Genomic DNA, 21,452 nt, shown 5'->3' with positions numbered 1-21,452 from the left:
CCCCCCCCCCCGGTCATCATGGAAAACTTGTGATACACAAGCTGGAAGTAGAGACCAGTAAACATGCAATTTTCCGCCGTACATTTCAACCTAATCAACTTCTTAACTCTCGAACCCTTTACTAAAACCTGGCAGAAAATGTATATTCAAACTCTTTTCTTCAATTTTACAACAATCAACAAAGATCGCCATGCAAAAGGGGGAAAAGAGAAAGACTAAAAATAATTCTCGCCCTTCTTTCTTGGGTCAGCGCAGGAATAATTGTCGTCCATTGGATAACTGACTGTCAGCTGATGCCGAGGGTTGAAAGAACTGGTGCTCCTTTTCGAGAGTCAACGAAGCAAGGAACCCAGAGACCCGAAGCAGTCTCTTTAATGTGAGATCGGGGACTTCGTTGCGTATATAAAATGGATGTTGAATCTGGAACATTTGGCGATTGATTGATGCTTGAGCCTAAACTGTTAGCCGATAAAACTATTTTATCTCCCTTTCTCGCCCACCAGAAAAAAAACCTCATCCAAATAAAGACGGACGATCTCGCGAAATCTTAATGAATTGATATATTTTATATAACTAATCATTCTGTCACCTCTAGCCTCACAATCAATTGGCCCAATCGGCTTTCTCACATCTGCACTGACCGCGGCGTCTTTAAAAATCTAAACGTTCAATCAATTATAAAGACATTTTCTCCAAAGAAAGTTACTAATTTCCCAGTTGAATAACTTAACACTAAAGTGGCGCCGTAGCCCGGTGGAAGTACATTGCTTTGTTCGTGGGTCTTAAATATCATTCCAACTAAAATGTTTACCTGTAATAATCAAGGTACATATACTCAGCCAAATTAAAAACTTGACACTCGGGATTTTTGGGACTAGATTTTTAATATTTGGTTTAAGGCAACTATTTTAGTGTTATGCTGTGCACAGACGACCTTGACATCAACAGAAAGCAAGAATACGTCTCGCCGAAAGTCCTTGACATTGATAACGTTCGTGATGTCACAGTACCCCCCCCCCCCAAAAAAAATGAAATTCACAGACTTGGAGAACAATCGGAATAAAGTGTTTAGTAACGGTTGTGGCCTCCTCTAGCGTCTCGTACTGCCACACGACGTCTTCTCATGGATCTCAGAACATTAGTAAACACTACCCGGGAAGACGTCGCCACTGCTCAGCAAGAGCATGTTGAAGGTCCTGCAACGTCAGTGGTGGATTCACTTACTGACGAACACGTCGACCCAGTTCGTCCCAGGTGTGTTCAATAGGATTAAGGTCGGGGCTAAGCGACGATCAATCCAGGACTTGAACACCGGCATTTCTTAAAAAATTCTGGGTAGCAATTGCTGTATGGGGTCGAGCATTGTCATGTTGAAACGTTAGTCCAGGCCCATGTCTCTGCATAAACGGAAGAAGAACACGTTGCAAAATCTGATCCTTGTACTGGACAGTTTTTAAGTTCCCTCGGACAACAACAAGAGGAGAACGTCCATGTGCACAAAAAGAACCTCAAACCATGACGCTGCCGCCACCAAATCGGTCAACTTCTCCTACGCATACTTGAGCGTAACGTTCACCTCGTCTGCGGTACACTCGGGCCCTGCCATCGGCAAATCTCAAAGTGAATCGAGATTCGTCACTAAAGACAACCGAATTCCACTGTCTTTGGGTAAATCTTATGTGTCTTGTGGCCCACACAAGTCGGTTACGGCGATGAAGAGGTGTCAATATTGGTCCATTATAGGGCCTCCGAGCTCGAAGACCAGCAGCCTGCAAGCGATTTCGAACAGTTTGTGCAGTTACCCTTCCACCAAACATCTCTCTACTTGTGGAGGTTTCAGTGACAAATCTGTTTCTAAGATGACGTAATCGTATTGCGTGATCTTCCTGGAGTGACGTCACACGTGGCGCTCCCGTCCTTGGGCGGTCGGCAATAGTTCCAGTTTGAAGCACTCTCATTCTAAGATTAATTATTATCTGGCGTGAACAAAAGGCTTCTTACTACTTACTACCGTTAGAAACACTTTAAAATTTATTTGACTTACCAGAAAATTTTTTTTGTTGAAATTCATCAGTGTCAAGTTTTTAATTTGGCTGAGTAAATTTTAATTGAGTATAGTTCAAGGTTCGTTCGGTGTCGAGGTTTCCGTTGAGGTCGCCATGTTTGATTTGAGTGTGTTTGTGTCACAACCTACAACCTCTGATTGGACGCTATTGTTCACGTGTCTACGTTAAAGGAAGATAAGTTAGGGAATTGCAGATCATCTAGCAAGGTCTTGATGTTGTAAATCGGGCGGTCGTTGCTTCGGAAACATGTCCTTGCCAGGCCCTGCGCCCTACACTCCTGACATGGGGAAACCACGCTGGAATATCCCGGGAAACTTTCTCGAACCCAGGACCCCCAGGTTAGTGAGTCAGTAGATCTAACTAATTAGAGTCATCAAATCCAGACATGTTAAAATGGACAGATTTATTATTAGACCGCCCGAAAACGTGTGTGTCATAAAACGTCACTTCCGTTTCCTGTTCAAAACCTGTTCAGCATTAATTTTCCTTGTAACATATCCTGTTGGTCGAATACGCTGTCCAGTATAACAGGTTTTCAGAGTCCCTCTGATCTGTATTGAAGTTAATTATTGCGTGGGATTGGTAAGTTGTATATAAATCTCGAGTTTGGATAGGTATCTAATATTTTAATTACTATATCTCTCTCATAGTACACTGTATGGCGTATGCCCGTCTTCATTAGTCCAGTCGGAGCAGAACAGTAGGACGTTAAACCCCATTTCATTTCATTGTTATGAAGGCTTATTACGCTTGCGTTCTTCGTCCAAACGATCACTTAAAGATACATTATGGGAGATTAGATAAAGAGCTGGCAGTTCTCACTATAATAGTTAAAAACAAGATAATGTAATGGGGATTTGCTGAAAATTTCAGTCAAATTGATCCACTCTGAACTGAGATTTTAGCGATTGAATTTTCGGTCTAGCCTCAATCATCATTACTAAAGTCGATACGATAAAAAAAAAGAGTCGATTATCCATTTCATGATTAAATCATGAATGGAAGTCGAACAGCAAATCGGAACCTAATCCAATAAACATCGCAGTGTGGTGATGACTTCGAGAAAGGATATGGTCTGGATATGTTAATGTATAATTAATAATTTAGATAACATTTCAGGCCTAAAGAAAGACCTGCAATAGGCAGATTTAGCTCTTGCATAATGTATGGTTAACCCTTGTGCAGACACGTGGCACGAAAGACCTTGTGTATACTAAGACACCTAGACATAAATAGGTTTTGGATGCATAATTTTATTCAAATGCGACCGAACTAGGGCTTTATAAAGACTGATGAATAATCAACAACCAAAGTAAAAAAAATATTTGAGGTAAAAATTAACTGTGAAGATACGAATTATAAGGTATTTTTGAGACATCAAAATCTGCAAATAAATGTTGTCATTTCCATGTAGAATTGTCTCTTGTCGGGGTTTATAGAGTTTCTAGATTTGTTTGTAGGTAGTGACGGATGAATTTTCTAGAACATCTGATATCACTTTTCTTATACCCGGGAACATCTTTATTTTTGTATAATCAGTAAAGTGATCTCCCAAAAATCAAAAGACGAATGAATGAATGGAATGGGGTTTATCGCCCTGCTTTTCCACTAATCAAGACGGGAATATGCCCTGCTATCTTCTATGAGGCACATTTTGCCCAGACAGTAATTGAATTCCAATTGTCAGGGAGTCTTTCACGTGCATACTAAGATGTACACGGGACCCCGTGTTACTTGTCGGATCCCCCGTCTTGTACCACTGACAAGGGGAAACCACGCCGGACAACCCCCGAGTAACACTCTCGGCCAACATCGGGGCCGAACCAGGGTCCTCCGGGTTAGCTAGCCAGCACTTTTTGCTCTGTGTCGTCGTGATCAAAATGGCTGCTTCAAGTTTGTCAGCTATCAGTGAGTTAATCTTGTATCCGTTGTCAGGTCCATTATGTTTCAATATGTGATCCCGTTAACCCTGCGACACAAACATGCTCCAACGAGTAAAGCGACACGCACAGTAATTCCATTTACAGCGTCCTTCGACATACTTGAGCACAATAGCGTGACCTATTTTACACTGATATTAATCCGCCACTCTACACATATACTACTACAACGCAAGCTATACAGACTGACTTCAACCTTCGGCTTGTCAACAACTACATACTTCAACTCAATTTCACCGTTTTAACAGGACATCTACCACTCGCCACAACTAAATCAGCATCATGCCTCTTAGCAAAGAACAGGCGGACGCCTATACCAAGTTTTTTAAAGCCACCGACACTGATAATAATGGCTATTTAACTATTCACGAGTTGAGAGATGTCCTACAGGTTAAACTAAAGATGAAAATCAGTAACGAGGAGGTTATTGTAAGTATGATATTTATTGTAAAGGTCCGAGGTTGTTTTTGTACATCTCGCCCACATCGCCAAGCATTTTACCCCCACCCCCCTGCTCCCAATCCAGGGCCTGTTTTAATAGTTAACTACGTTAGGCCTACATTACGACGCCGTAGTGAGATTTTTTTTACAACCTATCAATGAGCAAGTAAGCCACACTAGGTTACACGTGGTCTTTATAGTCGGTATGGATCGATGTATCTTTTATGCCGAGCCGACGAAAATATCACGTGATCAATGATTTCAAAAATACAAGGGGCCATGTCGATGTGAATTTTTGCAGATGTTTTGTCTGGTCAACGTCACAGATATATGCCAGACTAATTATGGCCGTTTTTCAAGATTTTCCCGGGGAGTGAGTGGGCTGACCCTCTCAACCCCGGAGGAAGACCCCCCCCCCCCTCCCGCCCCTTTTCTATTGTTATCTAGTTGAGATTCCTTAACAGAGGACCTACCGTATGAAGCCCGAAACGTCCTGGGTAGCAACGTCGTACATATAGTCTTTAATCTCGCTATTACTTCGATTTGAAAGAAGTTTGAGTTTCTTTTTTTGAAATGAATATTTATCAAGATATGTGGATTTTTTGTGTAGCTGTGTCAAGGTCAGGGAAAGACGCAGATTGGAATCCGGGCATGGGTCGTGAATCCCGGTTTTCACAAGGGAAGTGTGTTTTGTCGTTCGAATGGGACGAACGTCTGAACATACGAATTTATCATACCAAAGTTCTTATTGGCGCGCGCGTTAAAAACGTGGACAGTGCGTGCACTAAGAGGGAGAGAAATGTTGCTCGGATTCTTTCATCCTATCCGACTGACTGGGTACACTTTCTTTGTCAGCGGCGCAGGTACAAGGTTTGCGAAATCCGCAAAGCTTCTTCTCCGTCGGTGCAGGGATTTTAACACGTGACATGTATTGTCTACGATATCATTTCATCGTCAATCGAATTAAAACACAGATCCTATTTAGTTTCGTTTTTCAAGTTCAAAATTTCGTTTTATTTGTCTGTACTACACTAGGATCTGGAAGAGTTGTTATATAACTTGCGTTCTTGATGGCGTGGGGGATTAGCCAATGAAACCTTCTCTTACGGCGACTTCTTGGCGTGCGATGCACGGAACTGGGGGTAAACCACTAGAAACGTCAACGCTGATTGATCAATCCATGTCTGACGTCATAAGGTCAAAAGCCGCCCGCCTGACATCTGACGTGACCTTCCAGTACAACTGGTCAGATCTTCACGTAGTGTAGGCCATCGAAAGTATAAAATAAAACGAAACGAAATATCGATCTGTATTTTTATCAGATTGTTTCACTGTAGAAGTGGACAGAACCATATTTCTCTCGGTAGATTTAATCAACCTACTTAGAAATGAAATGATATTAAATGGAGTTTAACGTCCTACTGTTCTGCTCCTAACCTGGGCTAATGAAGACGGGCATACGCCATACAGTGTGCTATGAGGGAAATTTTGCCCGGACAGCGACACTACGGCCTACTCTTATATCGAATTCCAACTGCCAAGGGATCTTTTACGTGCACGCCAATGTGTACACGGGATCTCGGTTTTTCGTCCCATCCGAACGACTAGACAGCTTTCCTTGTCAGCCCCTCCGTCCTGCATCACTGACAAGGGAGAACCACGCCGGAAAATCTGGATGAACTTTCTCGGCCAATGCAGGGATCAAACACCCGACCTCCAGGCTAGCGAGCTAGCATCTTTCCCACTTAGCCACGTGATCACCAACCTACTTAGATATATAAAAAAAATGTACAAAATGTGAAATACTTTTTACCTAGACGTATGTACAAAATAATACAAAATATTCCAATGGTGAATCAGTCGACCATGCATGTTACGCTAGCTTAAAAATAAAATGAACATCCAAAATGAAAGAGGGAGAAGGTAGGTCATTTCGGGACTAACATGATTCAATTTCCTTTCAATGATTCGCTTGCTCGTAGGGGTCTTTAGCAGTGGGAGGGAAACGGAGAACCCGGAAAAAAACCCACGAGGTTGGACATGCAACCCTACGCCTTGTCACGTACAAGCAGAGAATCGAAACGACATCACTTGACTCAATGAAAGGCCCTATGATCTAAAGTATAGGCGTTAAACGACTCGGGTGTTTATGTAATTGTAAAACCTGAATAACACGTCACTCGGCAAACCTCAGCAGATTTCAGTACCCTACATCTAGCCTCGGCTGTATGACAAAGTACGCCATTGGAGCTACTTTCAAGTTCCGAGATTACCAACTGCGTTTCCCATGACGACGCCTTTAAAAGATGTTTTATCATACAAATATTTCAAAGTCTGAAGCTGTTTTTCTTTTAAGTTTATCCGATTTTCTTCAAACAAGGACAACTTTGCACTGACAATTCTACTCACGCTTTGAACGACGCAATTTTGATAACTCCTTTTTAAAAGCGGCAAGTTTTCCTAATAAGTAAACCGGTGCCGCATCGCAATTGTATAGGCGTAGGTACATATCATTTGCCGTCATACAGCCGAGGCTAGATGTAGAGTAACGGAATCTGCCGAGGTTTGCCGAGTGAATAATACGTCTGACATGCACCCAGTCGTACCTAATGTACATTATCATGCATCAGTAAAGAAATTCTTATACTGGTTAGACTGACATTTAGTTTATCTTAATACTTTTCCCCGTCTTCATTATCCCGATTGGTGCAAAAAATTAGGACGTTAAGTCCAATTTCATTTCATTTCATTTCATTTCATTTCTTAATGCTTTTGATTTAATGTTGGAATCGAAACAATATAGCGACCGCGGTTTCCGAAAAAAATGTCTTAAGGGATCTCCGTCTTCCTTAGGCCGGTTGGCCTTAGGCCGGTTGGTACGGGAACCCCTTTCATTCCATCATAAGGAGTATACGGTCGTCGGCCTAACCTCGTGGGCTTAATCCGCGCTTTCACGTTTCCTCACACTAACGTATTTAGTGTTTTGGGACTTGAGACTCCATGTATGCTCTCCTTCATATTGGTAGAAGGTAGACCCACGAAGATTGAGTCAAGTTGTCTTATCTTGCCAATCCTCAAATCTCAACGATTCAAATTCTTCGGTGTTTACGTTGCGTAATTTTGTGGTCACACCTGCGCTATCTATTTAAAACTGTGATATATTGTGGCAGATTTTATTACGTCTTAATCCAATGTCATTCACCTGTCAGTCATGGGGAATTTTATACACTTTATCTTAAACAAAACCTAATCTAGTAGTGGGTGGAGGAGAATGAAAATAATTAACGAAAAATCAAATTTATATTCACATCGCTGATCCTTGTCGTGCATATTCGGACAATATCTGAATATTCATGTCTTCGTTTTGCACCTAGATTGTTTTTTTAACATTTGATTTAGCAGATTAAATTCTCCCGGCTCAAAAAGCAAGGACGGACTGGACATTGTCAGGAGCCACCCCCCCCCCCCCCGCCACCCCCTCCCGACTTTAAGGAGCGTGAAAGTTTTGACAACTTGGCTATAAATGGTGTTTTTAGCTTATGCACAAATTAATTGTACATTGCGATATTACCAATTCATCGAACGACATAAATTCAAGACTGAAAAGGGCCCCAAACTACGTGAGAACATTAAATTCATTAGGATCCCCGAGGCTATAATAATCACAGGCTTCTTCGCGGTTCATCCATTTTAAACAGAGATCCATCAAATACAAACAGACTCCTTCTCAGTTCATCCCTGTTAAACAGAGGTCCGTCAAATGATTTGACTGGTTTGGTGACTTGTTTAAATCGTCCACTGAGGATGAAGAACCTTTTGAATGCATCATATTTCTGTAATTACTGATGGAGGCAGACCCAGACCATCATTAAATTTCACCATCTCGGTACCTTTTTAGCAACTCTCTCTCTCTCTCTCCCCCTTTTTGTATCTCGAATGGATGAACAGGATTTAAGGTACCATTTTCTGCCCGGCTTTTGGCAAATATTCATGATTTAGAGGTGGAAGGATAACGGAGTTGACAGGTTGATTACGGTGATGTGTACCGCGAAAAGTTACATGTTTTTCTCATACAAATTTTGGTGCAAAGACATGGTCATTTGTTTCTCTGTCTGTAGTGATAAACATTCAGACCAAAGAATGTTTTTTTTTTTTTTTTTTTTTTTTTTTTTTTTGGGGGGGGGGGGGGAGATGTTGGGCAAATAGTCAGAATTAGTATTGAAGTCAATGGGGAAATTAATGGTGGTCTGCCTCCTTATAATACGAAATTAAACCATTTTTGGACCAATATGCAAAGAATTCAAAACATGTTGCTACTATTCAAAACCAAATGTTGACATCCTAATTTATGTCCCGCGCTCGTAACAACAAGACAAAAACAAATATCTCCTCGTAAGAAATTAGATAGGTCAGTGTCCAGTGACATTTTCTCACACACCAAAAATAAGTGAAGATATATTATTTCGTATGTATCTACAACTTTCACCCATCGTTGTTTTATTTTCGAGTGACGCGAAGATGTCGCAATATGTATTGTAAACAATGGGGTAGTGTTTTGTAAAATGGTACGGTTATAAACAGCTCTACGTTGTAATATAAGTAAAGATTATATCGCAAAATGTACCTACAACCTTGACCCACGTTTTTTTGGGGGGGTGGCGCCAAGAAGATGTCGCAATATATGTATTGCACACAATATGATACGATTTTGTAAAAGTCCTGCGTAGTAATTGTACGCCGAGATTTATTGTGTAATCATTGAAGTTAAGTAGGCTAGAACATTTTATAATGAATAGAATAGAGTTAAGTAGACTAGAACATTTTCGAAACGTTCTCTTTAATTGCGCACGATATATGATGAAATGGGGTTTAACGTCTACTTTGTGCATTCGTAATTCAAAATAAGAGTAGACCGTAGCGCCGCTCTTCGGGCAAACTTTTACTCATACCATTTCACTGTATGGCGTATCCCCGTCTTCATATACCCAGTCGGGACAGAACAGTAGGACGTTAATCCCCATTTCATTTCATTATCTTTATTATACACTGTAACAAAATGTATTAACGTAGGACGAAATTTTGATTACCTGACTACCTGTGTGGGGAGAAATTATGACTACATGTGTAGGAAGAAGTTTTGATAGCTGGAAATTGAAGAAGAGGGTGCTGAAACGCCGCTGTCTTGGCAAAATTTACCTCATGGGACATTAACCCGGTTGGAAGTTGAAACCCTCATTGCATATTATAAACAAAGTGTGCTTCTATAATTATGATTTAATTATCATTTTTGTATCCACAGTTATGTTCAACCCACCAACCCAGTGTAGGAATTTTGCGATGGTCGCTATTGGTTACATAGATAGTTTATTTAACTTTTTATAGTTTATTTTACTTTAACTGTATAAATAACCTTCGGAATATTCAAACTATGACCATGCTATAACCCTAAAGAAATAAGTCAGTCGGCAACCCTCAGCAAACTCCAGTACCCTACATCTAGCCTCGGCTGTATGACGAAGTCCGCCATTGAAACTACTTTCAAGTTCCGGATTACCAACAGCGTCGCCCATGACGACGTCTTTAAAGAATGTTTTATCATACAAAGCTTTCAAAGTCTGAAGCTGTTTTTCTTTTAAGTTTATCCGATTTTCTTTAAAGGCTCAATACCACTCTAGTTGTAACTGAATAATATGTCCCAATCTTTATTCTGGTCAACAAATTGTACTATTTTACAATATTCCAATTAATTGATGATACAAATTTCATCTTAACACACCTAATTTAAAAAATTTGAAAAATTCAACTAAATGATTTGAAAAGCCTGACGTAAAGCTTTTCTAATGTGAATTGGATTTAAAAATATTTTTGAACCCTTTGGACAAGTAAAATAGGATTTAATGGATAATTTACACAACAGGTAGGACACTAACACATCTAGTACTTAGAATAAGGCTATTTTTTTATTTTCTGGAGCTGTCAAGCCAGCAAGAGTGTTATTGTCCCTTTAAACAAGGACAACTTTGCAATGAAAATTCTACTCACTCTTCGAGCGACGCAATTTTGAAAACTACTTTCTAAAAGGGGCAAGTTTCGCAAAAAGTAAACCGGTAGCCGCATCCCAATTGTATAGGTGTGATATATCACTTGCCCTCATACAGCCGAGGCGAGATGTAGAGTACCGGAATCTGCCGCGGTTTGCCGAGTGATAAATAAGTATGTTATAACCCCAGAGATATAATAGTCATATTTAATATATTAGTCACTACAGTTATTTGAACTGAGATCAGAAAAATGGCCTGAAGCTAAACTGTTATATTAATGTACAAAATAAATTCGTTATAGATGTCTAATACTACATACAAATACAGACAATGTTGTCTTTTGATGACTATTTGTGTAGACGAATCGTTTATGACTAACAATATAGTACATTTATGAATAAGGCTATAATACCATTGAAGGTACATGACAAAACGTTTATGAATAACGATATAGTACGTGTTTACAATTATAACTTTCCAATCGGTTAATAGTGTGTGAAAGGCCGTTTTACAGATTTGTTTTCGAGTTGTTTGGCTTGCTAAAAATACGTTGACCTAGTTGTACGCTGTTTTTAGTGTTTGAAATGACATATACATTAAATAGGGTTTAGGTACTACTTTGCACCAGCTAGGCTAATGAAATAAAATGAAATCGGTGTTAACGCCCTACTGTTCTGCTCCGACTAGGCTAATGAAGACGGGCAGACGCCATGCAGTGTGTTATGTTATGCGGGAAATTTTGCCCGTATATTGAATTCAAACTGACAAGAATCTTGTACGTGCACGCTAATGTGTACACATGACCTCATTTTTTTTCGCCCATCCGAACGACTATACACTGTCTCTTGTCAGACCCTTTGTCACGCCGGAACTTTCAGGATCGAACATTGAACTTCCAGGTTAGCGAGCCAACGTATTACTCATTGATCCACCGCGGCAAATGAAGACGGACAAACTTCATGAAGTGTGCTATAAGGGAGGGGCTTTCCTGACATTGACACCACGACTTGCTCTTTTTTCGATCTTTAACATATAGACAGGACTTTGGGTTTTTCGGCCCATCTGAACGACTAGACGATATTCATTGTCAGACCCTCCATCCTGCAACACAGATATGGGGGAAACCATGCTCAACGTAAATAATTAACGTGAAGAAAACATTTGTAGTTTTTAGAACCTCTGTTTTGACATTTCCATGGTGCAATTTACCCACAACAATGAAGCGACACCTATGTTAAAATTGAAAGTATTTTGAATATGGTTAACTGTTATTTGCTTGCAGTCATTCAGCAAACTCAAATTTTACAAAGAAAACATTTACATTAAATTTCCTCCAAACACTTTTAACAGATTTCCTGTGCTATGAGTCATATTGCCTATATTAGATATTATAGTTTAATATATTAACGATTTTTGTATGTAATATGCAACCTGTTACATTAGAATTATTTGAACATATGTCTGTGATGAATATTAATATTTCATATCATATTATATAGAATACCAGTCATAAACATTGTTATTGTAGAGTCTATGAATATTCTTGTTAACTAAAGAATTTGAATGTGGGAGCCACGGTGGCTAAGTATAAGACGTTAGCTCGCTAACCTGCAGGTCGCGTGTTCAATCCCTGCATTGGCAGCGAAAATTCATCGGGATTTTCCGACGTGGTTTTCCCTTGTCAGTTCGGATGGGACGACAAACCGAGGTCCCGTGTATGCATTGATGTGCACTTAAAAGATCCATTGGAAGTTGGAATTTGATATAAGAGTAGGCCATAGGGCATAGCGTATGCCTGTCTTTATTAGTCCAGTCGGAGCAGAACAGTAGGACGTTAAACCCCATTTCATTTCTTTGACTGCTTTAGATGACGGTTGATGAAAGTTGTCTGATACAATCGGACAAATCACAGAGTCGTTACAATACAAAAAAAACCCAACATGTGTTAGCTATGTGAACTCCTCAAATGAGAAGTGTTATCGGGTGTTCTATGAATAATAAATACACTCTGCCTTGTGTACAGTTACTGATAGCTAAGTATTTATTTGATGGGGGGATGAATTGGAGCTAGATTTCAGACGCAGAAAGCTTTTGGGTCGACAATAACTCCGGGGCATCTGGGGTAACTATAAACGACTACTGGGTCCATAATAACCCCAAGGCATCCGTCAAACTCTGGCTACTGTCTACTGGATCTATAAGTAGAATTCAGTCTTTTTCTATTGGGTCATCACTGATTAGGTCAAATCAAAAGCCGTTAAATAACGGGGCATTTTGATTGGTTGTTTTAAAAATATCTGGTCATCAGGAGATCAGTATCTGTAGACTAATACATCCAGGCCTTCAACAGATAACGCGTGATTATACCAAGCTTAGAGTTATTGGATAGTCCTGATTTGTTACTTGGGGCAATTGCCAGAGACATTCAATGTCCCATATCGATAAGATTAAATACTTAACGCCCCATTTGTCACGGAATTTATGGCAGTCATTTTATGTCACATGTAATGACGTAATGAACAAATGTTGTTTTATCAGATACAGGTGATTTAAGAAATGCCCTAGGTACCAGAGAATACGAGTGATAATAACATAAGTAATGGAAAGGGGGATTTAGAGTCACGTGATTTCACCACCACCTTTACAGACTGTACAGCGCAGTGAACGCTTGCGGCTGGCCCCCGAATCCATTCACTTGATTTGATATTTGTTCTTTATTTCTTGTAATGTTTATGTAGTTTGTCCTTTCCGGTTTGGTTTTGTGTGTAGTGTGGTCCTCCTGTACTTACTATTGAAGACAAACACGCGGTTATTTTTGTTTCTATGGTGATATGTGCAATGCGTGGTAGAGTAATTTTGATCTAACTGCGGAGTTTCAGTTTACTATTTTTCGATTTTCAACCATCAAGGATTATTTTACATGCACGCAAATCTGTACATGATTGAACCCGGGCTTTTCGTACGGATGAACGACAAGGCACATTTTCATTGTCAGCATCGTAACTTATAAAAAAATTTCGAATGTTTCCAGGCCACTTACGACGAGAGACCAGGGCCCTGTTTCACGAAATTGTAACTAAAGATAAAATCCAAATTGGATTTTATCTTAGTTAAAATTTCGTGAAACAGGCCCCACACGACTACATGACCGCCTAACACAATCCCATTACGAGTAATGATGACATAATATTATCACGAATACATTAATATTATCATGATCATCCCCAGTTTAACACAATCCCATTACGAGTAATGATGACATAATATTATCACGAATACATTAATATTATCATGATCATCTCCCGTACACGATTATACATAATCCAACATAAGTTAGACTACTTGATGGCGTACATAGATATAGATCCGGTTCAATTATAACATTACGTAACCTATTATGACATTACGTAACCTATTATGACATTACGTAACCTATTTATGACATTACGTAACATATTATGATATTACGTAACTTATAATGAGACAGTCGTTTAGCGGACATGAAACATAATAACCAACGCAGTCTACTGTAACAGACCAACTGAAATGAAATGGAGTTTAACGCCCTATACTGTTCTGCACCGCCCGGGCTAATGAAGAAATTTTGCCCTGACAACGGAGCTATGGGCTACTTTTATTTCGAATTCCAACTGTCAAGGGTTCTTTTACGTGAACGCCAATGTGTACCCGTGATTCCAGTTTTTCGTCCCATCCGAACGACGAGACGTTGTTCCTCTGGCAACGGGAAACCACACCGGATAATCCAGAGGAATTTTTTCGACCAACATCTGGAGCGAACCCGAGACCTCCTAGATAGTGATCTAGTGGCTTACTCACTGAACCACCGCAGCTCCCAACCAGCAAAACTCAGACTATCTAAAATGTCCATGTAAAGGTACCGTCTACGGAGGGGCTGGCAAGGGAGAGAGAAATGGGGTTTAACGTCCACTCGACACAAACTAGGTCATTTCGGGACTAAAATATGGTTTAATTTTATTTCAATAATTCGCTTGCACGTACGGGTCTTTAGCAGTGGGAGGAAACCGGAGAACTCAGAGAAAACCCACGAGGTTGAACAGGCGACTCTACTCCTTGCCATGTACAGCCGGGGAATCGGGGCTGGCAAGGAACAATGCCTAGTTGGAATTCAAATAGCAAATGCAGGAGGACCGCACTACACGCAATACAAAATCTACAAGATAAACCTGTGGACAAGACAAAATATGGACATAAGAGGAGGCCATAGTGCAGCTGTCCAGGCAAATTCTCCCTTATAGAACAATGCATGACGCATGCCTGTTTTCATTATCCCGGTCGGTGCAGACACTAGGATGTTAAATCGCGTTTTTAGTTGCCATTGAAACTCGTATTATGATATCCAAATATCTTAAAACAATTTGAAATATGGTTTAATGAGTGAATAATGTGGACAAGATTATCATCATTATGTTAAATATCATGGTTATTATAAACAATTGTTATATAATTAATTTAACATTATGTTTAACAGACGGCAATAAACGATATTTTAAAGATCTGAGAGATTGATACTATTTGAATAGGGCCTGCGTTGGTTGAGATCAGATATTTAAAGTCTCGATGCGTCATTTTAACGCTATAGGAATCCCTTAAAAACAATAATATTGTAAAGGTGCATCTCTAATAGGGATATCGACCCAGTAATAGTCAAATTCCGTTCAGTATTTACAAAGATATGTTGATTTGAAATTTCATCAATCTATGCTGCCTTGCTATGGAATAAGTCCACCGCCATTTCGTTGTGGGCAAACAGAACTGGTATGCCTATTTTAAATGCAATTAAATTCAAGCCGGGATATTATCTAGCGTTGGTAATTTGATTTTGTGAAATAATGAATCTAGGTACATATTAAGCCGTGAGAAATATGATATTTTAGCGATAAATACAAATGACGCATCCTTACTTAAATCATGTCAGATTGAGAATAGCTTTATCCTAATAAAATCATCTGTTAATTATCTGTTGTTTTATTGTTTATATTATATTAATATCTGTGATTGGTTCACGTGAAATTCTTGATTAATCAAATTGTTAACATTGCTATACGGGGCTGCGTATTGTGGTAAATTATGGGAAAGGGTGTGGATGGTATAACCATTTGGAATATGATAGAACTATTCCCAGCAGAACATTGTGTAGTGAGACATTGTGTAGTAAGACAGTTTGTAGTAAGACATTGTGTAGTAAGACATTGTGTAGTGAGACATTGTTTAGTAGGACAGTGTTTAGTAAAACGTTGTGTAGAGTGACATTGTGTAGTAGAACATTGTATAGTAAGACGTTGTGTAGTGAGACAGTGTGTAGTAAAACAGTTTGTAGTAGTACCGTGTGTAGTAAGACAGTTTGTATTAGGGCGTTGTGCAGTAAGACAGTTTGTTGTAGGACATTGTGTAGTAAGACATTGTGTAGTAAGATACTGTATAGCAATAGTAAGCACAGGATGACTACACCACACACAAACAAAACCCAGGGACAAAACACCCAATATACACAGCAATTATATAACATACACCTTCACAGTTATAAAGTAAAGGATAAAGTTTTAATCTAGTCAATTTAACCCATTTCATACGCGTAAAGAATGTACTATATTCCTGGCACAAAATATAAATAGACTATAATATCAGATCAGGTGACTAGATATGTGGGCTAGCTGTTAGTGATTACTGTGCTGTACAGCCCCGGGTCTGTAATGATACAAACAGTGACAACACACTACGGGAAACAATGCACGAAAAAACATTGATGTTGTAAGACATGGTATTTAAATGTTTAATGGTTGTAGGATGGTCTTGTTTACATAATTATCATAGTGGTTATTTATTATACGACTTCCTGTTTGTATGCTGGTTAAAATGTCAACATATAAATCATTTCTCCATATTAACATACATATACGAGTATATGTTATAAATCACCATGTCGACATGGATCGGCTGACCGAATCGGTCTAACGCTATAGATCATAATGTCTGTTATTGAGTCAGGAGGCGTGGTCTCGATTCACCGGTTGTACGTGATAAGGAGTAGGCTTGCCTGTCCAACCTCGTGAGATTTCTCCGGATGTTCTCGCATTGCTAAAGACCCCTGCGCGGAAGCGAATTATTCATATAAAACTGAACTCTCTCTCTCTCTCTCTCTCTCTCTCTCTCTGGACACGTAATGTATTTATATGATATAAAAATATATGTTGCAGTTTATCGTCGGTAATCGTCAACATCAACTTGTAGATTTTAAACTGGTTGTACAGGTGGTTCGTCATCTTCTATCTTAGATACGTGTTTCGCGGTCATTATGTGTCATTAAAGAGATTTGATGTTATTTCAAGGCCACTCAGATGACTGAACATCCACTCATTTCCTTTTCGTGTAATATATTATTTAAGTATACTTTGAAATGTGGTCATTCGATTGATACAGTGTTTAATTTTCATAGGGTGCAGTTATGGTCGTTTATCTTGTACACACCCTAGATGCCAAACTTAGATAGAAATTTATGTTCATGAGACTAAAGAATCTATTAATTATCAACCATTTCCGATAACTAGAACATTTAATGCTATCTTATGGTTAAGAGACGCTGTGGCTCAGTGCATAATGCACTGACTCACTGAACAAGAGGCCCGGGGTTCGATCCCGGTGTTGGTCGCAAAAGCTTCAGGAGATTATCCAGCGTGATTTCTACTTGTCCCTTGTACGCGTAAAAGATCCCTTGACAGTTGGAATTCAATATAAGAGTAGGCCGAAGTGCCGCTGTCCGGGCAACACTTCCCTCATAGCACACTGTATGGCGTGTGTCCGTCTTCATTAGCCCAGTCGGTACAGAACAGCAGAAAGTCCGTTTAAGAATGGAGTATTGTGATATTACAGTATTGTATTTTGTATTTTGTAACAGGACTACAGTACATTCTTTACGGGTGTATATTAACAAGATTAAAACTTTATCCTACTTTATAACTGTCAAGGTTGATATGCAGGTTCTTTAAATGTTTTCGTATCTAGAGATTAAAGTATTATTTAAAGGGACCCTCAGACAATCTCGCTTAAACGATGTCCCTAGTTTTCTGCACCGACTAGGCTATTAGCATTGAAGACAGGCATACTCCATGCAGTGTGCAGTTAGGGCCATTTTGCCCCGAAAGCGGCGCTACGACCTACTTTTTTTCCCTGTTTCCTACTGTGAAGGGTTCCCTTACGTGCTTACTAATGTGTACACTGTACCTCGGATTTTCGTACCATCCTCCGTCTTCCACCACTAACAAGGGAAAACCAAGCCGAGAGCTCTCTCTCTCCCCCTCTCTCTCTCTCTCTCTCCCCCTCTCTCCCCCTCTCTCTCCCCCTCTCTCTCTTGTCATCTCCCTTAAGCGATTTCGCTTCAATAATGGCGACAAGGGATAGCGTCAAGTGTTGACCTTTACAAGAGTCAATAAATATTGAAGTATAACTGAAGAGGAATTTCATTGATAAACAGTGTTTGAGTAAAGATATCAATTCCCTTGTGTTTGTCAATTGAGAAATAATAAAAAGTTTATTTAGTAAGATTAAACCGTCCCTTATTTCGGTTGCTATTGTAAATCATGCGCGCTACAAAAGAGGCCCATCGGTAGGTTTTCGTGGCATTAGAAACCATGGTAATCCTTTACAATAGTGTGAAAATATACCTTGTTAAAAATATTAGATCCTTATATAGTATGACGTCCCGAGTTCGATCCCTGTGTTATCTGAGAATGTTCTTCGGGAGTTACAGTCTTGTGTTACTTGTGTTACCATGGCAATTGTGCAGGAAGGAGGGCCTTACGAGGAAAAGCGTCCAGTCGTTTGGATTGGACGAAAAACCGAGGCCTGCGCATACCACTGACGATACGTTGGAGAGAGAGAGAGAGAGAGAGGGGGGGGGGTAACGTCCACTCGACACAAACCAGTAGGGAGGGAGCCGGTGGACCCGGGGAAAACCCATGAGGTTGGACAGGCGACCCTACTCCTTTTACATAGAAGCGGGGAGTCAGTAGTAGCGTTGTCAGGGAATAATGTTTGTCATAGCACACTGATCGGGGTAGGTCCGTGTTCAGTTTTTGCAGAAACGCAAGACGTACCCCCCCCCCCCATTTCATTTCGAGCGGACATGGTGTATATTCTGTTATGTTTTGGTGAATATTGAGGCAGAAGGAGTCAGTAGGTTAACATCCATGAGGAAGGGAAATCACCTACGAAAATGACGTCACGGCATGTAGCTGCCTTTGACCGGATGGTCAATTTGTATTGCTTCGTGTTCAGTTGAGTAAGCCATATGGGTATATCATATTTTTCTTTTGTATTTTCAGGAAATGTTCAAGGGCGTTGATCAAAATAACGACGATAAAATAACGCTAGATGAATTTTTAAATGAAATGGGGAAAATGAACCCTAAAGATTTACAGTAAGTAGGGCCTTATGGGCCTTAATAGATCTTATACAGTTTTTGTTTTGCCCACGATTATGACAGTCGCTGGATTAGGAACTAACAACCTCAATATAAGCATTGTGCCATTTCAGGCGTCATTGTAATTAATGAGTGCTTAAAAACACAGCTCTGAACCATGTCAGCCGTCGGTGCAGTATATACCTGCTTAAAAACAAAGAATTGAACGCTGTGTCTTACTAAGTGAAAAGTCTTGTTCCAATTGATTAACCGTATAGCGTTATTAGGGCGGTGTGGATATTAAGCACCCCCCCCCCCCTTTGAGACCACAAAAAGGTGAATCACCTGATGAAAACCTGGAGATATTTAAGCGCGCGGACTGACCCCCCCGCCTGATATATTGATATCCAAAATTGTTAAAAGTCGGTCGGCTTTCCTCAATAAATTCCGAAAAATTCGACTTGACTATTTTAAGATTTGCTTGAAATACATTAAATATCGGCTTTATGTTGAAAAACATTAAATATTGGCTTTATGTTGAAATAGGCTACATTATGTTGAAGAAAATCGAAGGCTATATAAATGTTTTGGCCACAGCTATGTCTATTTTTATAGTGTGGTGAACACTAATAAAGACGGACACACACCATGCAGTGTGTAAGGGATATTTTCCCTGGACAGTGGCGATTTCGCCTAGCCTTCATAGAATTCCATCTGTTATGGAATCTGTTACGCGCACGCCAACCATTAGGCTACAAGAGGATTCTTAGTTTTTCGTCCCACCAGAACGACAAAACGCATTTTGTCGAGGAACTTTCTCGGCCAACACCTAGGTCGAATCCGGGAACTAGCCTTCGTCTATATAGTTTAAACGTGTAGTACTTATCTGGAGATTGTTAAATATATAGAGGATATTTGTCGTTTTAGAGTGAAAACATATTTTATTTCATCGAGAAGCAAGAAAACTTATATTTTCACGAATGCGTATCATGAGTGAAAATATAAACGTTTTCTTGCTTAGAGATGAAATAAAATATGTTATTCACGACAAAACGACAAATGTTCTATTTATTTTATGATTTTACAATCATTTTAGGTAAAAACAACATGGACTACTTTAGCCCGTGGAATAACACTTTTATTTCACTGATAAAACGCGGTACTCCACTACTGATCATAAAATAAATTATTATATTATTGTGGTCTTCATTGCAGGAGAGCAGATCTGGAAAGAGCTTTCGACATGATCGATCAAGACAAGAGCCGAACATTAGACGCTGGAGAGCTGAAGAAATTATTCGCCACGTGCGGTCATAAAGTTTCAGATGATCATATCCAATCTATTATCAAGAAACTTGACAAAGATGGCGACGGTCAAATCAACTTTGATGAATTTATGAAATTATTTTAAATATATTTGCCCATTAAAACTGGTGGGAGATCTTGACCTAACTCCATTACTAAGGGTCGGGATTTGGAGGCTAGAGTGATTTCCCTTTCCAATAGTTAGATTATCTCCCTTTGTCAACTAACGTTTCAACGAGGCACATTGAAAGTTTCTTGTTTCGAATATTAATAATTAATCAGCTTCATTCTTTTGCGTGGTGCGAACTGCTGTCGTAATACGGCAGGTTTTGTGCCCACAAAGGGAGACAACCTTCCAATTTGACAGGGATTTTTAACTAATGGTTATATACCACAATTGGGTTTACTCATTTAAATTTCATCCAGTCATAAAAACGAAGCGAAATATGCTTACAATTTAAAATTTACTAAAATAAAATTTAACTTCTTTACCGTGGGCTTTAGTGACAATGAAACTGGAGTGAGTTCTTGTTATTTTGAGCGCTTGATGGTCACAAATCACAGAACTAAAGTCATGTAATTGCAATTCATATTTAAATTACACAACAATTACAATTTATATTTAAATTAAACATCAATTACAATTTACAATTTATATTTAAATTACACATCAATTAAAATTAATATTTAAATTAAGCATCAATTACAATTTATATTTAAATTACTCATCAATTAATTACAATTTAAATTGTATTTATATATTGCAATCTTTATTTAAATATTTGGGGAAATTTTTGGGAATTTCACAATAGTGATTCCAACACTGACATTTATGGTAATCAAGTTATTATTTTTTATTATTATATTGTTGGAATTATATTGTATTATAATTTTTTTTAAGTATTATTATTGTTTATATATTTTATTTTATATTCAATATTAAGTTAGACAGACGGTTAGCATGGCTTCAGCTTAATTCAGCAAATAGTTAGACAGACAGGTTAGCTTGGCTTCAGCTTAATTCAGTAATAGCTCTTTGGAGTCTGCATGTAATATCATTTTTAAAAAATAGTTTTTAAACAAAGTAATTCGGAATTTAGCCAAAAAGAAAAAAATTCAAACTGAATGATGTAATGTATTTTAATCATAAAAATATAGTCTACGGCCCAGTTGTCTTGTTTTTATTCCCATAAATATTATATAAGAGGGTGTCTTTCCAACA

General features: G+C 39.0%; 1 long non-coding RNA gene across 1 annotated transcript; it reads left to right on the top strand.

Annotated features, from left to right (window-relative positions):
* The first annotated feature begins 4,144 nt into the window (after positions 1–4,144).
* LOC126807925 (uncharacterized) lies at positions 4,145–20,186 on the top strand. Its single transcript, XR_007674214.2, has 3 exons — positions 4,145–4,435; positions 18,849–18,943; positions 20,141–20,186. It is a non-coding gene; the product is annotated as an uncharacterized LOC126807925 (long non-coding RNA).
* Positions 20,187–21,452: the final 1,266 nt, after the last annotated feature.

Source organism: Patella vulgata, chromosome 9, assembly GCF_932274485.2.
Source record: "Patella vulgata chromosome 9, xgPatVulg1.2, whole genome shotgun sequence".
Lineage (NCBI taxonomy): Eukaryota > Metazoa > Mollusca > Gastropoda > Patellidae > Patella > Patella vulgata.
Note: the sequence above shows the minus strand (reverse complement) of the source record. Positions and strands in the feature narration are given on the sequence as shown.